The sequence below is a fragment of the Camelus bactrianus genome, chromosome 18 (genome assembly GCF_048773025.1).
Source record: "Camelus bactrianus isolate YW-2024 breed Bactrian camel chromosome 18, ASM4877302v1, whole genome shotgun sequence".
Lineage (NCBI taxonomy): Eukaryota > Metazoa > Chordata > Mammalia > Artiodactyla > Camelidae > Camelus > Camelus bactrianus.
Window position 1 is genome coordinate 11,555,771 of NC_133556.1, and position 16,431 is coordinate 11,572,201.

General features: G+C 48.5%; 1 protein-coding gene and 1 long non-coding RNA gene across 7 annotated transcripts in view; one reads left to right on the forward strand and one right to left on the reverse strand.

Annotated features, from left to right (window-relative positions):
- The window catches only part of AUTS2 (activator of transcription and developmental regulator AUTS2), a 1,021,698-nt gene that overhangs the window by 841,904 nt on the left and 163,363 nt on the right, over positions 1–16,431 (forward strand). The gene's annotated exons all lie outside the window — the stretch shown is intronic.
- Positions 12,877–16,402, reverse strand: LOC141573888 (uncharacterized). Its single transcript, XR_012500283.1, has 2 exons — positions 15,764–16,402; positions 12,877–13,390 (listed from the first exon to the last, which is right to left on the reverse strand). It is a non-coding gene; the product is annotated as an uncharacterized LOC141573888 (long non-coding RNA).

Below are 16,431 nucleotides of genomic sequence, written 5' to 3' on the forward strand. Positions count from 1 at the left end.
CTGTTAGTGAGATTTCCAGGAGAGGTTGTATCTTGGAATCCAAATCCTTAATTGGCCTCCTAGGTTTCCAAAGGGGCCTCTAGGCAGATAATGTACAGATGTGATTAACAAGCTCCAGTCTAAGCTCCTACTGGACTGTGAGTCAACCTCAGTGGCCCCAGAATAGAAGGCCTGGACTAGAATCTGCCTCAGTGGCCCACTCTCCTCTGAACCCTCTGAGATAAAAAGAAGTAGGTCAGAGAGGGAACCAGCAGATCCGGGAAGCTGCCTCGCTCAGCTCTGCTGTGACCCCTCGTTCCTCCCACTGCAACTTTCATTCTTTGTCCTTGAAGATCCCCATTTTTACTTTGGCCCATGTCACCACTTCCATTTGGTGGGTGAAGGAGGGACACTGTGGAACTTGAACAGTTGATTTGCACATCAGGGCTGTCAGGGCACACACTTCCAGTCCTCACTGGTGACTGTGAGCTGCGCCTTCCAGGGCGCTCCCACGAAGTGCCTTTCAGCCACACTGCCACGCAGCAGCTCTCCACACTTCATGGAGAGAAACGACGTTTTAGAAGGATGACAAAAAAAAACACACAGTCCTTTTCCTTTAGGTTGTCCCTTTCTGAACTGCCTCCTGGAATACTCGTCCCATGAGGTATTAACAGGTGTCCCTGGGGTAAAGGATTTTGCTTCGAATTACTGGGTGAGATCAAATTAAGCAAATTTATATACATGGGTCAGAGTGGACGTGGGAAGAGTGTGCTGTGTTTACCAGACAGGTCTGACCACAGAGCAACTACTGGCATTTCATAGGTCCCTCAGACTGCAGCTGGGGAAGTACTTCTCCAAAGCATCCAGGGTAAGACCCAGCCAGAGAAGCCCAGTGTCATCCTTCCCCGAGTTCTGCCTCTGAACAGCTCAAGGAGCCCTGCACAGGGGCTCTGACAGCGTGTGACTCTCGTGGCTGGGACTCCTCAGTGAAAGAGGGGCAAATATTATTTAGTACATTGCTTGTTGTTTTCTTCTGGTAGACCTCGGGAGACGTAACACTCTGCTTGTAGAGTCAGGAAGAGGTGAACTTCTTCTGAACAGTTGCTTTCCCTTTACGTGGTGGCCCGTGAACTGATCAGGTTTCCCTCATCACAGTGGCTGCTAGAAGTTGACAGCCAGCTTTGTGGCCCACCTGTTGTAAATAAGTGGCAAGTAAGTGGCAGGCAAACCTCATTCTTACCTCCACTAGACCTCCAACAAGGCATACCTACCTCATTTCTTTTTCCTTCTCATCCACCGATAATTATTAAACTGTTTTTCTTTTCATTAACTTTCAAAGCCTTAAAGCTTTTTTGGTCCGGGGCAGGGTAAGTGATAACGCCATGTTACCTATTACTGGCCTAGCTGCCTAACTGATGAATTGATACTGACTTGTCAGAGACAATCGGCACCTCGGGCTTAACAACAAGGTTGCCACGCGGGTGATACACAGCCCCAGCTGTGGGGAGACTGACGTAATCTGAGGCCTGCGTTTTTGGCTCTGGAGACTCTCAGGTATGGCAGTCCTTGTTTTTCTGTTTGTCCAGTCGTTGGAGCCATGAAAACAATTTATGAAGCCACGTGTTTCATTTTCTCCCCCGTGTGGAAAGCTCATAAAACATCATTGTCCATATATGTTTTGTCCTCAGTAGACTCCTAGTAGGATATGAAAATAATTTACAGACAACGTCCTAGAAATCTGAAGCTAAATAGGGCCTTAAAGCTCATCGAGGCTAGGCTGGCAGATAAGTTTCACTTGTGCTATCTCTAGTCTGTTAGATGGCTGCCTGGAGAATCGGGTTGAGGATTCTGGGCCACGGAGGAGTAAAAGGCTGGATTCATTAGTGATGTCTGCCATGAGTATGGCACGAAGGAGAGGAAATAGGGGCACTGCACGTTTTCTCTCCCTGATCTCTCCCTTTTGACAGATGAAGTTACCGGAGATGGAGGTGGCACTAGAAATCAAGTGTCCTTACTCTGAGTCCAGGACTCTTTTTACCTCATCTTGCTAAAGTAATTCTTTTTCTTCCAAATATAAAGTTAGTAAACTAGAACACTGAAAGATTAAGCTACTTCTACATTTGCCATTGACTTAATTATAAATTTTAAGAAAACAGAACCCTCTTCTTTATTCCCTTTCCCAATTTCTGATAAAGTTAAGAAATAAGGCTGTTCCATAGTCAGACTTAACCAAATTGTTCTTATCTGTAATTAACCTGATTCTATTTTTTTTTAAATAAAGCCTGTCTGTTTTATTGAGACATACCTCCAGTAAGTTATGTTCCCCCAGGTACTGATTTGGTCAAGGATGTTGCTAGCCAGTGCCAAACCAACAAATTTAAGACTCCTATGGTATATTCTCTTTTCCAAAACAAGAGAGAGGAGGAACGTTTTTGAAAAATCAGACTTGGTAACTTTGCTATCTCAATATGAAATGCTGATAAAGATTGCATTAGCAAATATTAATTTTTCAAATAATAATCCACATGCAATTGAGATGAACAGTTTGGCTCTGAAGGACTTTTTTTTTCCCTTGGGAAAATGGAATTCTTTTCCCTAGGCAATTTCCTAATGAAAAGTCAGTGCTGTCTTGTTTCTTCTTTGCCTTAGTTCATCAGAAATCGAGTTAGTGGTCTTATTCACATATTTACTGATGGAACCTTCCACCACATCTTCATAAGTGCTGGAGACATGAGTTTCAGGTGTCGGGATAGGAGAGAACAGGTGCAATTAATGCACCACTTTTTTCAAGCTCTTCTTCCAGGGGTCTGAAGACTGCTTTCTCCTGACGTCAGTCAAGCCCTGTAATGTCATGGAATCCATCTTGTAGGGCTCTCTGTTCAGGCTAAGTGATTAGAGCCACAGTTCCACTGATTTAGTTTCTCACTTGTCACTTGGTCGAGGAGAGGTGTTTGGACCCGTTTAGTTGAGAGATTGGCTGGATTGGGAACTGGGCAAACCTGCTCCAAAGCCACCCTTTCTTTCCTCTTCAATCATGATTCGTAATCAGCCTAGAAGCAGCAGGAAGGTAATAGGGGATGACCAGCTGCTCTGAAAAGCGGGCTGCCCTGAAGTCAATTGCTAGCAGGACAGACTCTGAGATGCCTTCCACACCAGGACTAAGGGTTTTACTGATTCGGGTGTTCACAACATAGGACCTTTGGAAATAACCAGCGGTGGCTCAGTGGAACCATGCTTCCCTAAAATGTACCGGGCCTCAAAGCCAATTTCCATCTTTCAGCCGCCAGCAGCCCAGTGCCAGAGTGGACGCTTGTAACAGTTTCACTCTCGCAACCCCTGGAACAGTGGAGTTTCAGAGCTGGAGAGCTGGAAGCCGGGCTGGTTTCACGTTGACCTTCAGCTATGCAGATCCGCTGGCTGTTGCTGAGTGGGGGTGGGGTGGGCGGGCTGCCCCCCTCCCCCCTCATTGACATTCCAGGAGGCTGCTTCCTGCCTGTCCCCTCACCAGGTGCCACATGGCCTATTAGTTCTCCAGGAAGGAAAGCAGGTCAGAAAGGTGGATGAGGTAGGTCAGAAAGAGGGCAGTCTCTAATGCGGTGGGGGATGCCTGCTTATTCACTGGGAGGAATTGTCTCCTATGGAGAAAGGTTCTAAATTAAGCCTGGGACACAAGCCCTCCCCCGAAGGTACTTAGGCTACCAGGGCCACAACTGCAGGGCTTCTGTCTGTCGACCTCTTGCTCTCCTCCGGCCAAACACTCCAGACACCCTGTAGAATTCCATGGGTGTGCAGGGAGAATCGGGTTATTTTTTTAATTGAAAAATTTCTTCTTGAGAAAATGGGAGCACCAAGACCTTCAAGGCAAGTGCGAGCATTAATAGGTGTTCCAGAATCAAGGCCTAAAACAGGGGGTTTTATCTGTGATTAATCCATCACTACAGGATCTGTGAAAAAGCTTCAAGGAGCCTAGGAACCCCCTGAAAATGTATTTAAAGTTGTGTTCGTTTGTGTACTTGTACATTTGCCTCAGAAAAAGTCCAGATGCTCTGGGCAGGCAAAGACTAAACATCACAAGTCGTCTTTTAAGATGCCCCCTGTTTGTTACCCACCACAGATACGTGCACCACCCTGAACCCCTCCCCACCGAACCAGAGCCTCAGCAAAAGTAGACCCTGCGTCCCAAGGAGCCATATTTTCACTCAGCAAAGGTTTGGGGAGACATCCACGTCTATAAAAGGCACTTTACAATCGCTTTTCTTCCATCTTTTCTTCTGGCAACTTTCTGCGATGGTGTGGTTGATTTTTTTTAAGCCCTTATGTTTTATAGTGTTCATATGGTGTGTGTCTGTTTTAAAGTTCTCCATTCTAATTTTTCATCACTTGGTCAAAGGCGCCGCCAAAATCGAGCTTGGGCCTGTGTATAGCAGCGCTGGCTTTCACCCAGCATAAAGGAATCGGAATTTCAGAGCTTCTCCTACCCAGCTCGCTCCTTGTGCCACGGAAGCCCACAGACGTTAGGCGGTTTTCCCAAGGTCACACATCTCGTTGGTAGTAGAAGTAATGAGTTATTTATTCTTTGTTCTTACTGAAAAAAGGAAGTTACAGAATTTTACAAATTTGGGTGGGGGCTTTCTTTATAATTACCATTAAAGGAAGGCATAGAGTGGCTATATGATAACCTTACAAAAGCCCACCTTCTGGGCCTTTTTCAGATCAGTATCCTTTCCTCATCCCCTTCCTCCCCTTCTCCCTGCCCCACCCCCTTCCTAATCACACGGGGCTACAAGGGAGCGTGGGCTCGCGGATGCCCGTGGCTGCACGGAGTAGGGGCGTGATTTGTCCACGTGCTCTTGCTTTAAATGATCCAGTCTCCCCACCGGGCCGCCAGAGGGAATAGGAAGGTCGGGAGAAGGGGAAAGGAAAACTCCCTGGGGCGTCTCCCCCGAGGAAACCCAGGACTTGCCACTTCCCAGGATTCCAGGTACACATGCGTCTTTTGATCTGGCAGTGTGTACACAGAATGGCAGGTTTTGTTCGTGAATTCCTGTTCGGTTTTCTTCTTTATCGTCCTTAGTGGCTTTTAGAAACTGTCTGCTCTTGACTTGAGTCTTCTATGGGGCCAGAGGTGTTTCCACAGAGAGCCCCTTTCTTCCATGTAAGAACAACTTTCACCTTTGTTCAGATTGTCCTGCCATGTTGCTGCCTTAAAAAAAATAAGTGTTGCATATATAACCTAGATTATGTCCCTATAAAGCCAATTCGTAACGACTCCCTTGTGAGCTCGGCACAAGTATGTCTAGACAATTTTTTCTAGCCTTCCCTCCCAAAACTCTTTGGGTTAAAAATAGGGAAGGATTTGTTTTAATACAGTATAGTATTGTATCTTTAACCTTTTGTCCAAATGCACATTGCCTGTTGAAGTTTCATTTAGAGAAAATGGGCAGCCCATGAACTCGCTCCCGCGGCCCTGGAGGCCGCCCCGGCTGGCCTTCCTGCTGCCCGCGGATTAGCCGCGTCTGCAGAAGTGTTTTACAGGAAGCTTAGACGGAGGGAAGCACTTAATAATTATCCAAATTTTTCCCTTTAGTTAAGTCTTACGGTAAGATATCCCAGAGATTATATTTTTAGCAACCACTTTAAAGAGACTGGGGAGATTAATTTAAAATTGATAATCTCATGGCAGCACCACAGCCTAACAAGCTCAAGGTCTGCCTCGTGGAGCTGGCTGCTCTCGGGGGACTCGGGTTCAATTCTCTTTGCTGCCAGTTGAAATCAGAAATCACAACTGCAGTGATTAGCAGTGAATTCCCTGATCTCCCTGCCCCAGGCACAGGGAGAGGGGGCCTGTTTTCTTGGTAGCCAGTGGTTAACCCTTTCGGGGGAGGGCTGAGAGGCAAAGGAAATGATTCATGGGTATGAGGTGGGGCCTGGTGATCTGTCGCTTTACAAGAACTGCCCAGGTTACTCTGAGCATCGTCAGAAAGGGAAGCCACTGCTTTGGGGGGAGTGATGGGGAGCAGTGGAAGAAAGCGCCTCTCTGGCCCAGCCACAGCCGCCCTGTGGCCACCTTGAGCACTGGCACCTGTACCTGCCTCGCTCAGAGGCTCCCACAGGCCCCTCTTCCGTGGCTGCCGAGAGCTCTGTCGAGCTGGGAGAGCCTTTCTTTGTAGAAGGAAGCAGAAAAGCCTGCTTTCTGCCCCTCTTCCAGCTTGCTTTTTTAAAAAATGGCCTCTGGCTACCAAGTGGACAATTATGGATAGATTTGTGGAGCAGCAGTAAGCAGTGTTAATGAGCTGCAGGATATCAGACACAAAAAAGAAAATATTTTCCCTGCGGGCCAAACAAAATTAATTTTAAAAATTAATGTAAACCACTAATGCTGCAAGTGTCTCCATTAAATTATGGGACTGTGACACATACAATGCTATATTTTTGCCATTGAATTTGTTATCTAAGAGGTGTTCATTGTTTGTTACGGTGTGAAAAGCTGTTTTCCTCCAGATAAGCTTGTTCATTAGTAAACTGGATCCCTGCCACCACCCCAGTTCTTCGCACTGAAGTAATGCCTTGTAGCATAAATGCAGACAGCCGCTCTGCATTTAATATCAGAAATGTAAATCAAAAGCGTCCAGTCTGGTTTTAAATGGCTTCAGTCTTTCCCAGGATGAAATCTGGGGGGAAAAAAATTCTTTCTGCTGCTTCTGACACCACTGCTTCGGCAGACAGGCCCTAAAAGAGGCTGATAATTATTAAACATAGTATCTTGTTTCCCACTGAGGTCTCCAGATCGCTCTGTCATTAGACTGGGTTTATTTCTAGGGTTTCGTTCATGCTGTGACAGCCTGGAATTGATAAGTTCTGTGTTTTAATTTCAGGCAGAAATGAAACTGGTCAAATGCAATTTGGGAGGGGAACGGAGCTTGCTAAGATGGCTGTGCATCCTCAATGCTTCTGCACAGGGTCAGGATGAGGAAGGAATCTGGGGCGGCAGGCTGAGCCTTCGGCCGAAGCAGACAGTCCACCAAAGCCAGACTTGCAGGCAGTACAGAGGCGGCTGGGAAAACCGTGTTCCATGTAGGCACCCCTCAGTGACACGCTCCCGGATCTGGGTTCGGGAGCACGAGGGGCAAGGCGTGCGCCGTGGTGGTGACAGTGGGGGGCTTTGCTCCTCCCTGGGCTCTGCTGATCTCGTTCCACAAGGTGTAACACTGGCCTGGCCCGCCCTGTAGCATGTGTCAGTACTCACTGTGCCTCCACACTCAGCCTCTCAAGGTGTTGAATCAGCTCAGGGTCTGAGTTTTTCTTTTTCAAAGGGAAGCCAGAATTACTGACTCCTCAGATGCTCTTTTTTGGCTCCTGTTTACTTAGCAAATACCAGATTCAGCACTATTGCCCACCTGAGGGGCGCATCAGTAACCAGGGGAGAGCAGAGAGAAAACCTGGTTAGCAATAAGCTCATTTCCACAGAAACAGGATAATTAAGATGCTGTGCGGGAAAGTGCTGGAGAGAGCCCTGACTGGTCAGCTTCTGGGGTTCCTGCAGGGCACCTGTCCCTGCCCTGATGTGGAAACAGCTGGACTGCCTGACACACGGGACGGGTGCTTGCGTCGTCTGCGGGGATCCATGGCCTCCCATGGGGCTGCTGGGACCGCACTGTGCTCGGAGCACCGCACAACCCAGGCCCTTAACAGAGCAGCAGCTGGGAGGGTGGTTAGAACGAAACCCTGCCTCCTCTTCTAAACTCTCCCTTTCACTGAGGGAACTGGGGTCCTTGTTAATGTCTTGCTGCTAAAAAAGGCACAAACTGACTTACTCAAAGAGGTCCATCAGGTATGTGCGCCAAAAGGCTTCTAACCGGTCACGCTAATCACATGTATTACAGCAGCAACTGATCTGCCGTTGCTAAGACAACCGTATGTCCTGCTTTGCCTAGGACAGTCCCAATTTCTGCATGGTGTTGTTTTAACAGCACCCCCTCTCCCTCTTAAAAGCATCCTACTTTGAGTGTTACGCAGTAAGCTCACCCTAGCTATCACCCAAACCTAGCCAGATTCCTCAAGGCTAGTCACAAACCCAGTGGGCCCCGCGAATCAGAACCTCTTGCTTACAAGTTGTACAAGGATACATACGGAACAAAATCGATGAAAGAAAGTTTAAGAATACTGCACAATGTTTGTATTTGTTTATATATATAGCTAAAGTATAAATACCGTACTATGCATAATAAATATCAAATGCGTGATAGTATCTCCCTGTGAGGAGCTATTTGAAATATATATTTCTTAAGCGGATGGTGGCTATATAGGTTTTCCTTACATAAGTATTCTTATATTATCCTCTACTTTTTTATAGGCAAAAATAGTTCATAATTTGAAAATAAGTTTAAAAAGCTTTCGAGATAAGTATGATTAGATCAGTGGAGAATGATTGCGTTAGCGTATGAGAGTGTGTGTGTAGTGAAGGGGGATTATATTTAGGGTCAAGCATCTCAAGAATAGCTCTTGGCCATGAGCGATGATGTTACTGGGAGCAGGACTACAGCTGGGCATTTTATCTCAAGGAGGGCACTGTGGACAGGGTCTCCAGGAAGAGGCAAGGTGTGACCGGCACAGGATGCCTGCCCGGTACCCAGTGTTGACGTTCCTAGTGCTCAGACTAAGGGCTGAATCCCGGAATCTGGCATGAGAAAGCTGGCTGTTTGCATTCCAGGCGGATTCGCCTCCATCAGCTGTGCTGTTCATTCACATCCAGTTCGCAGGGTGACATTTACTGTTGTGTCCTTGAGGCTAGAACTTGCCTATAGATTTTTCATACTTCTTCTGTTTCCTTCTCACTCCAACTGTCACAGTAACTCGGTTCCTTTCTCCCCACCACTTAGCAAGAGGAAGGAGCACAGAGAGAAACGTGCAGTCTTATGGGAAGGCTTCAGGTGATGGGCCAGGGGCCACGGGCAACTCCGTACCGGCCCTTGGAGAACTCGGTGCTGAACCAAAGAGTCGTGCTGAAATCTGAAGGAATCCTTCTGGAATAAGTGAATCTTGAGCAAATTTTACTTCTGCCCAGGAGACTGTATTTTTAGGCTTGTAGCTTCCTGGCAAATACCATAACTGCGTCTGATTCCGAGCTCGGAACTGCCTGGCTTCCAGAGACTGGGTCTCAGCAAAGAAAGGACCCACACAGCATCCCCCCCTTATTTTCACATCTTTCCAGTTTCTGTGTGTTTTCAAGCATATTTCTGGCATCTCTGACTGAGTTGATGTAGGTATCAATCCAGTCACATGGACTAGCTTATGAGAGCAGCCAGGAGTAGACAGGATGGCCCCAGAGGGAGACGGGAACATTCCACGTGGGAATGGGTTTTTGAGAATTGAGACACAACATGGAGTCATGAGAACTTGAGTCTGGATGAGCCCACATCTTTCTCTGTCTGTTATGATGTTGGTTAGCACCCTTTCACCCACGCAGGTGGTCTTTGGCTAGCCAGCGACTATTTGAGTTGGGTATTTTACTTTTGGGTGCTTGGTACAGTGACCTGCAGTACAGTGACCACGGTACGACAGGCGATTGGCATGAGCTTCTTGACGAGAACAGCAATAGCTTAACCTTTACTGACCACACACTGTACCAGGAACTTTGATAAAGCACTTTATCCTGGCTTTTTGCTCTTATTCCTCACAGTCACCCTTTGAAGTAGGTACTTGGATGAGCCATATGGAATTGCCATTTTTGTAGGTCAGAAACAATCAAATATCGGCAATTTTATGTGGTACAATCTCGTAATCTTATTGTATTAAAAAAAAAGCAGTCGGGGGAAGGTATAGCTCAGTGGTAGAGTGTGTACTTGCATACACAAGGTCTTGGGTTCAATCCCCAGTACCTCCAGTAAGATAAATAACTAAATAAACCCAATTACCCCCCCCAAAAAAACAAACAAAAAACCTCAAACAATAAAAAAAAATCAAATATCAGCAACTTGATATTTCAATCTAATAATCTTCTCTATTTGTTTTCCAAGTTCAGACACTGAAACCCACTCTAAGTCAGTCCAGTTAGCAGGCAGTGGAGCTGGAATCGGAACCAGGCGGCCCAGCTCCAGACCTTCGCCTGCACAGCTGCGTCAGGCTTCCTCTGTCTCTTCCTTGGGTGAGAGACAAAGGCGTGTTTTTGTGGCCTGCGTGCTCACATAGTTCTTCCACACCTTGGCCAACCTTGCGATCAAAGATGGCTGGTCAAATGAATCAAATGTTTCCTGGGGCCTTGGGTTACACCCGTGAGGCTCCGTTTAAAGAGAACAATATGATGTAGTGAGCACACCAGAAATGCAGAAGATGGAAAATCTCTCTTTCAGGTCTCTGCTCCTCTCTCCAGCAAAGAAAGAAATCGGTGTGGTGCCAGCAGAGGTGTTCTCAGCAGGCCCTGGCCCATTAAATGAAAGACTTCCATGCTGAGCCAATCAAGAGAGACCTGGACAGAAATCAGACTCTTTCCTGCCCTGGAAGCCCATGCCTTGAATCCGTAATTCATCTGTTAAATCAAGTGTGCAGCCGGTGGTTTAGCACAGAGGGGGACTACAGGGAAGGGAAGCGAGAGGGGCAGGAGCTGCAGCACTTGGATTTCCAGCATCAGAGTCAAGTTAGGAAAAAGAAACAGGGCTGTGATAGCTTCTTGGACCTTATGTTTCCAGCAAAGAGAAACCAGCAGGAAAGATTTTTGAAAACTGATGAGCTGGTGGAAGGCGTTAGAACAATGGCGGATGAGGCAGGGACCCCAGGGGCGGAATAAAACACAGTTTCGCTGTTGCCTTTCAACAAGACTGAATAAAGTTGAGGATTTTTTTTGTATGGGACTTGTAGCCATTTTTAAACTTTCATTTTTCATAATGTCACGGATAATCTTTTTATCTATTATCCACTGGCTCTTTTCTGAGAGGCATTTGCATCAAATAGTGCCGTGCAGATCAGGACTGTCTCTAGTGGGGAGACCGGCTGGAAATGAAAGGTTATTCACTCCCTCTGCTTTCGCTGGCTTTGTTCTTGATTCTCTCCCTTTTTTTTTTAACATCTGAATTCAGGTATTTCTGGAGTTTTTCTTTAGAAACCCTTCCATTCTGAGATCTAAGCATATTCAGACTCCAATCTGTATATCAGGGGTTACAAAAGCTTATGTTCACTGAAAGTGAGGCATCTACTTTGAAACGTTTGTCAGGCACCCCGTGTCCTCCAAAACCCCTTTAGAGCCCCTCATGCAGAGGCAGCAACCAGAACAAGGTGGGCACTCGCGCGGTGGGGGGCCCTCTCCCGGATGCTGGCCCCCGGTGGTGGTGGAGCCATGGCCTTTTTAAGCATGCACTGCTGGACATGAGCTGGGCCACCCACCCCTTCCAGCAGCGAGGGTGGTGGGTCTGGGGCTGGCTTTCCCTCCACCCCTTCTCCCATGTGGGGACTAATAGACCTGGGCTTGCCCAGCGAGGAGAAGTGGGGCTGCGTGGACGACGTGGTTGGGAACCAAGGAGTCACCTGGGCTCCCAGGGAGAGGAAGCAAAAGCCAGCCCGGTGTATGCAAAACCCCACTGAAAAAAAGTGACCTAAAAGCCATGGGGCTATGACTGATGGTTTCTGCTCAGCGTCTGTGACTTAGCTCATCTCCCCAGGCTGTCAGAGGACTGGTTGGGTGAGGGGTGGCCAGAATTGTTCTCAGGCCTACATGACAAAGTCTGTCATAAAAGCATCCTCTTCCCTTCCAGCCGCCTCCTCCACCGCTCCCCACCAGAACGCTGCCACCATAACCTCGCACAGAGCCAAAAAGCATCTCTCCCTCCCAGCAAGGACTGAGAGCAGCCTGCAGAGGCAAGGCCCGGGGGGCCAGTATGATTTACGTGTTCAAACTGTGCGCTGAACTTGGTCCCCGACAGCTGCTCTCAGGTCAACAGTGACCTCACAGAACAGAGGCCAGGGACCTGTTTTTACATTTGTGTATCTAAAGAGTTCCTAAAACAAGGGAATATTGGCCCAAAGAATTACTGACAACCCCCTCTGGCTGGAGGGCCCTGCTTTGGGGCGCTGGCCGCACTGCCCCTCCAAGGCCTGCGGGAGGCGATGCCGCTCTCATTCATCACACTGGAGGGAAGGCCAGGGAGGCTGAAGTGATCGCCAGGTTCGCGGGGCTGGTGGCTGAGTGGGCCTCAGAGCTCAGATCTTTCTGAGTCTAAATTCCTTGTTCCTACCATCTCCCGCCTCCCTAAGTTGTCAGAACTTCTTCCGGGCACACCAGTCCTTTATTTTAGGGACTCTTTAGATCCACCACAGTGATGGCAGCTGCTGTGAGGATTTGCTCTGAAGAGAGAGGCAGCATTGTTGGAGGAAAGTAGTAAGGTAATTTCCTTGTCCCTAAGCTCGTCTCCTCAGACCTTTGAGCCAGTCATCATACTTTTATACTTTTATGACTGAAAAGAAATTTCTGTGAAGTCATAAATACACTAGAAGCCCTTGTAACTAAACACATGAAAGGACTCTCTCCTTGGGTGTGGGAATCTCCCAGCAACGTGGCCGGGATGTAGACACCGGTTTCTGAGCTGTCAACCAAACAGAACAGATTTCCCAGTTGGAACAAACATCCACTGTGGATGTGTAGCTGTGGCTGTACAACTCTCCTGTTAAACAGAGTGTAATTTTGTACCTTGTGGTTTTCCTCCTTTACGTAGCTTCTCTGTGAGAGCTGGGTGAGCTTGGTTTCATTGTATAGATAATTTATAACACTTGGAGTAGGTAGAGTGCTTGCTAAATCATTTCTGTTTAACTTGCCTCAGAGTTAAAGGGAATTGTAGTTAATGTTTCATCATTCAGATTTACAAATTTACCTGGATTGGCAATATGAAGTGGCAAAAAAAAAAAGAAAAACACTGAACTAAGACTCAGGAGCTGTTGATTCCAGTTCTGGCCTGCCCGTAACCCTGGACTGGTAAGAGTTCCAAAGCAAATGAGAAAGATTGGGTGCTGCCCGATGTGACCTTGGGCCAGGGTTCACCTGATGCGTATGATGAACTCAGTTTGCTGGTATCCACTTAGAAGTTTTGGGTTCGTAGAACATGCTGTCCCCCTTTGCTGGAGGGAAAAAAAGTAGCTGAGATCCACACCAGCCTACTCTGACGGGAATTGGTACCAGGATTACATCCTGTCTCGTAAGATGCCCCATGCCTCATTCATGCTTCCCCACCTGCCACCCGCTTTGTGGTCCACACACTTCTCTCACCTGATCTGGCCGCCAAGTAGATAATCCACTACCCCTCAGCTTGGCTGGTACTGTAGTTGGCACAGCTCTCAAAACTGTGCAGCCACCTGACATGCAGAAAGAAACCTCTAGCCTCTGGTTCAGGGATCACCTCGTGGCTGAGCCCCCAACAGAGATTACAGTCTGTAAAAAATAATAACAATTAAAAACTATGGGGGTTTCACATGTAATATATGCTCCCTGATAACATTTAGAAAATCCAACACACATTAAGAAAAAACGTTCACATAGGTCATCAATACATTTTACATGTTTGTGTCGATGGTTCGGTCCAAAAGTCCAAAATAAGGGCAGAATCTTCTTTTTCTTCTGTTAACGTTTTGTCGGGGGGAGTAGTGTTAAATTTATTAGGGCCTTGGGCTCCAGAGCCAAAGCACCTGGGTCTGAATCCAGCTCTGCCACTCGCTAGCTCTTTGACCTTGGCTAGGATTTTTGACATGTTTATAATTCCATTTTCTCATCGTACATTAGGGATAACAGTACCTACTTCAGAGGGTTGTTTTGAGAGATTAACCTAAGTAAAGCACTAAGAATAATGCCTCCCGGCATGTGGTGAGCACTCAGTAATCTAAGTTGGTAATATTCCTTTAAAAAAAAAAAAAAGTGATGTATTAAATGAGAACATAGTATTTTAAAAATCAAGCACCTGTGATTCTATGCTCTGCTCCCTGCCTCAGTCACTTAGAGACTGAAGACTGAGACCAGAGCAACATCCCCCTCCATGACCCCTCCCCTCCATCCTCGTCCACCTCAGGAGAGCAGACACCACCCAGGGGATCTGCATTTCCACCCTGTTCAAGGCCAGGTGACCTGCCTTACCATTTGCATCAAGGCCAGATCTTAGTGTGGTGAATATGGAATCAGAGATGGGTGTTACTACCATTTGTGGCACATCCCTTAGTTAATGGAGATTATTTGGGAGCAGGTCAACAAGCCCTATATATTTTCAGTAGTGCTTTGTTTTTTTTCCCCAGAACACAAAGTGCTGTTTAGTCCCCATAACACCTAGGAAAGCGAAGGAGGGACTGTTCTTCCCATTGGGCAGATGGGGAAGCTGAGTCCCCTGGGTGGGATTAGAGTGCAGGCCCATTGCCACCAAGGTAAGAACCCCATTGCATGTATTTGCTCCCCTCAGGCTGTCCTGATCGCTCCATGGTAAAAAGTGGCTGCTTTAAAAGCTCCCCACACAATTCTATGGCAAAGTAGCAGAGCCCCGGCTCCTGAGAGAAGGCCTGAGTCTGAAGGCCAGCAGCCCAGGTGCCATGTCAGCACCACGGCCGGCCCAGGCAGCCTTCCATGCTGTGACCTCTAGTGTGGAGACAAAAGGAGGATGGGGTCAGGCCCATGATCCTTATAGTTAAAAGAGAAAAGGAATCCCATGCCCCCGTTCTACTTCTCTCCTTTCTGAACCCTCCCTGGCTGGGCTCTGACTGTGGCTGGAGGGAGGCAGAGAGGCGCTTCTTTACGCACAGTGCCAACATCTCTATTTTGACCCTGGCCTCTGTTCCATCCTCACTCACATGACCATGGGAAGAAGCTCTTTGGAGCAGTAGTTCTCAAACTTGAATGTGTGCCAGAATCACCTGGAGGGCCTGAAAACACACAGCTTGCTGGGCCCCATCCCTGGAGTGTCTGACTCAGTAGACCTGGGACTGGGCCCAAGAATGTACCTGTCCAACAAGTTCCTGGATGGAGCTGGTCCAGGGACCACACTCTGAGAACCTGTCCTTAGACAGTCCTGGTGAGCAGGCCTTGATCCCTGCTCTGGAACCGATATGCTGAGCTCTGCAAACTCAAAGTCCAAACACAAGACCACCAGGCAAGAGCCCTTCTTGACCCTGTGCATTCAGGGACCACAGAGACAAGCTTAGTAGCTCTCCAGTCCTGGTCCAGGAAAGCTCTCTGCAGCTCACTGCTTCTGTGGATGGAGGTTGCAAAGGCTGAGACAGTGAGTGAGAAGGGTGGGTGATGTCCAGAACCACCAAAATGGGGCAGGCAATAAGAATTATTTCTTGCTGCTTTGTGGGCAGAGGTGCAAAGCCAGCATTGAGGCAGCCCCTCTTAGGGGCCAAGGGCCATTTGCAAGAATGCCATCTTGGTCACTTTTTTCTAGCTGGCCCTCCAGGAATCCTCCCTCTTCAACATATTGCCTTGGTTAAGGAGCATTGAAGTGTTGTGGCTGAAACTTGGGAATCAAAAGCTTGGGTTTACATGCCCACTCTGTCACTTACTAGCTCAGGGTCAAGGCTTCTGAATCATTCCAAGCCTCAATTTCTTAATATATAAGATGGAGATAATATTCTCTAATTTGTCAACCTCTTAGGTTTTGGGGTGGACCTGTTGGCATCATTCAGTGTTGTGCTGTGCGTTCCTGGGAATGTCCCTGAGGTTGGTGCTCTCTGCAAGAAAGGCAGCCACAGGGCAGCCCTGGTGCTCTTTGGAAATACTAGGAGGGGAGGAGACCTGAGGCTGGGCCTGGCTTCTCCACGCACTCACCTTCACAAGACACTCCATCCTTTCATCTTCAGTTTCCTCCTCTGTACCATGAAATTGGAGTAAATTCAGAACCTCTTCTGGCTTTAAAGGCTTTGAGCCTGTTGTCAACTGTTAGACTCAAGTAGAAGCTGTAAAGGCTAAACCCCAAACGGCAAGGAGCGTTTCTTACAAACCACCGGTCTGGATGGGTGGGGCAGTTTTGTGGTTCCAGGCACCGACAGCCAACCTGTCAGGCCGCCCCAGCGTCAGGTTGCTTCAGGGCGGCCCTGACACCCGGGCCCTGCCCCGCTCGTCTCTCCCTCCCGGCCGGCAAGGATGCAGAGTCGGCAGAAAGTGCACGCGCTCTGCCTGGGGGCCGCCAGACCCGCGCCGCGCGCCCGGCCCGCCGCAGCCAATCGGCGCGCGCACCGCGGGTGACCTCCCCCGGGCCCGGAATAAATCGGCAAGTTGCCCCGCCGCGGGTCTCAGTCTTCTGGGCTAATTAGCGGAGACGGTCATGAGCAGCGCGGAGGGCCAGGGCGTTCCGCGGGCCGGGGAGGGGCGCGAGCGGGCGGCGCGCTTCTCCGGGGCCGAGGCCTCCGCGCGCTGCGGGTAGACGGCTGGCGCCGCCGCCGCCGCCCGGAGCGCTCCCGGAACCGCTGCCCGGGCCGCGGCGACCTCGGCGCGTC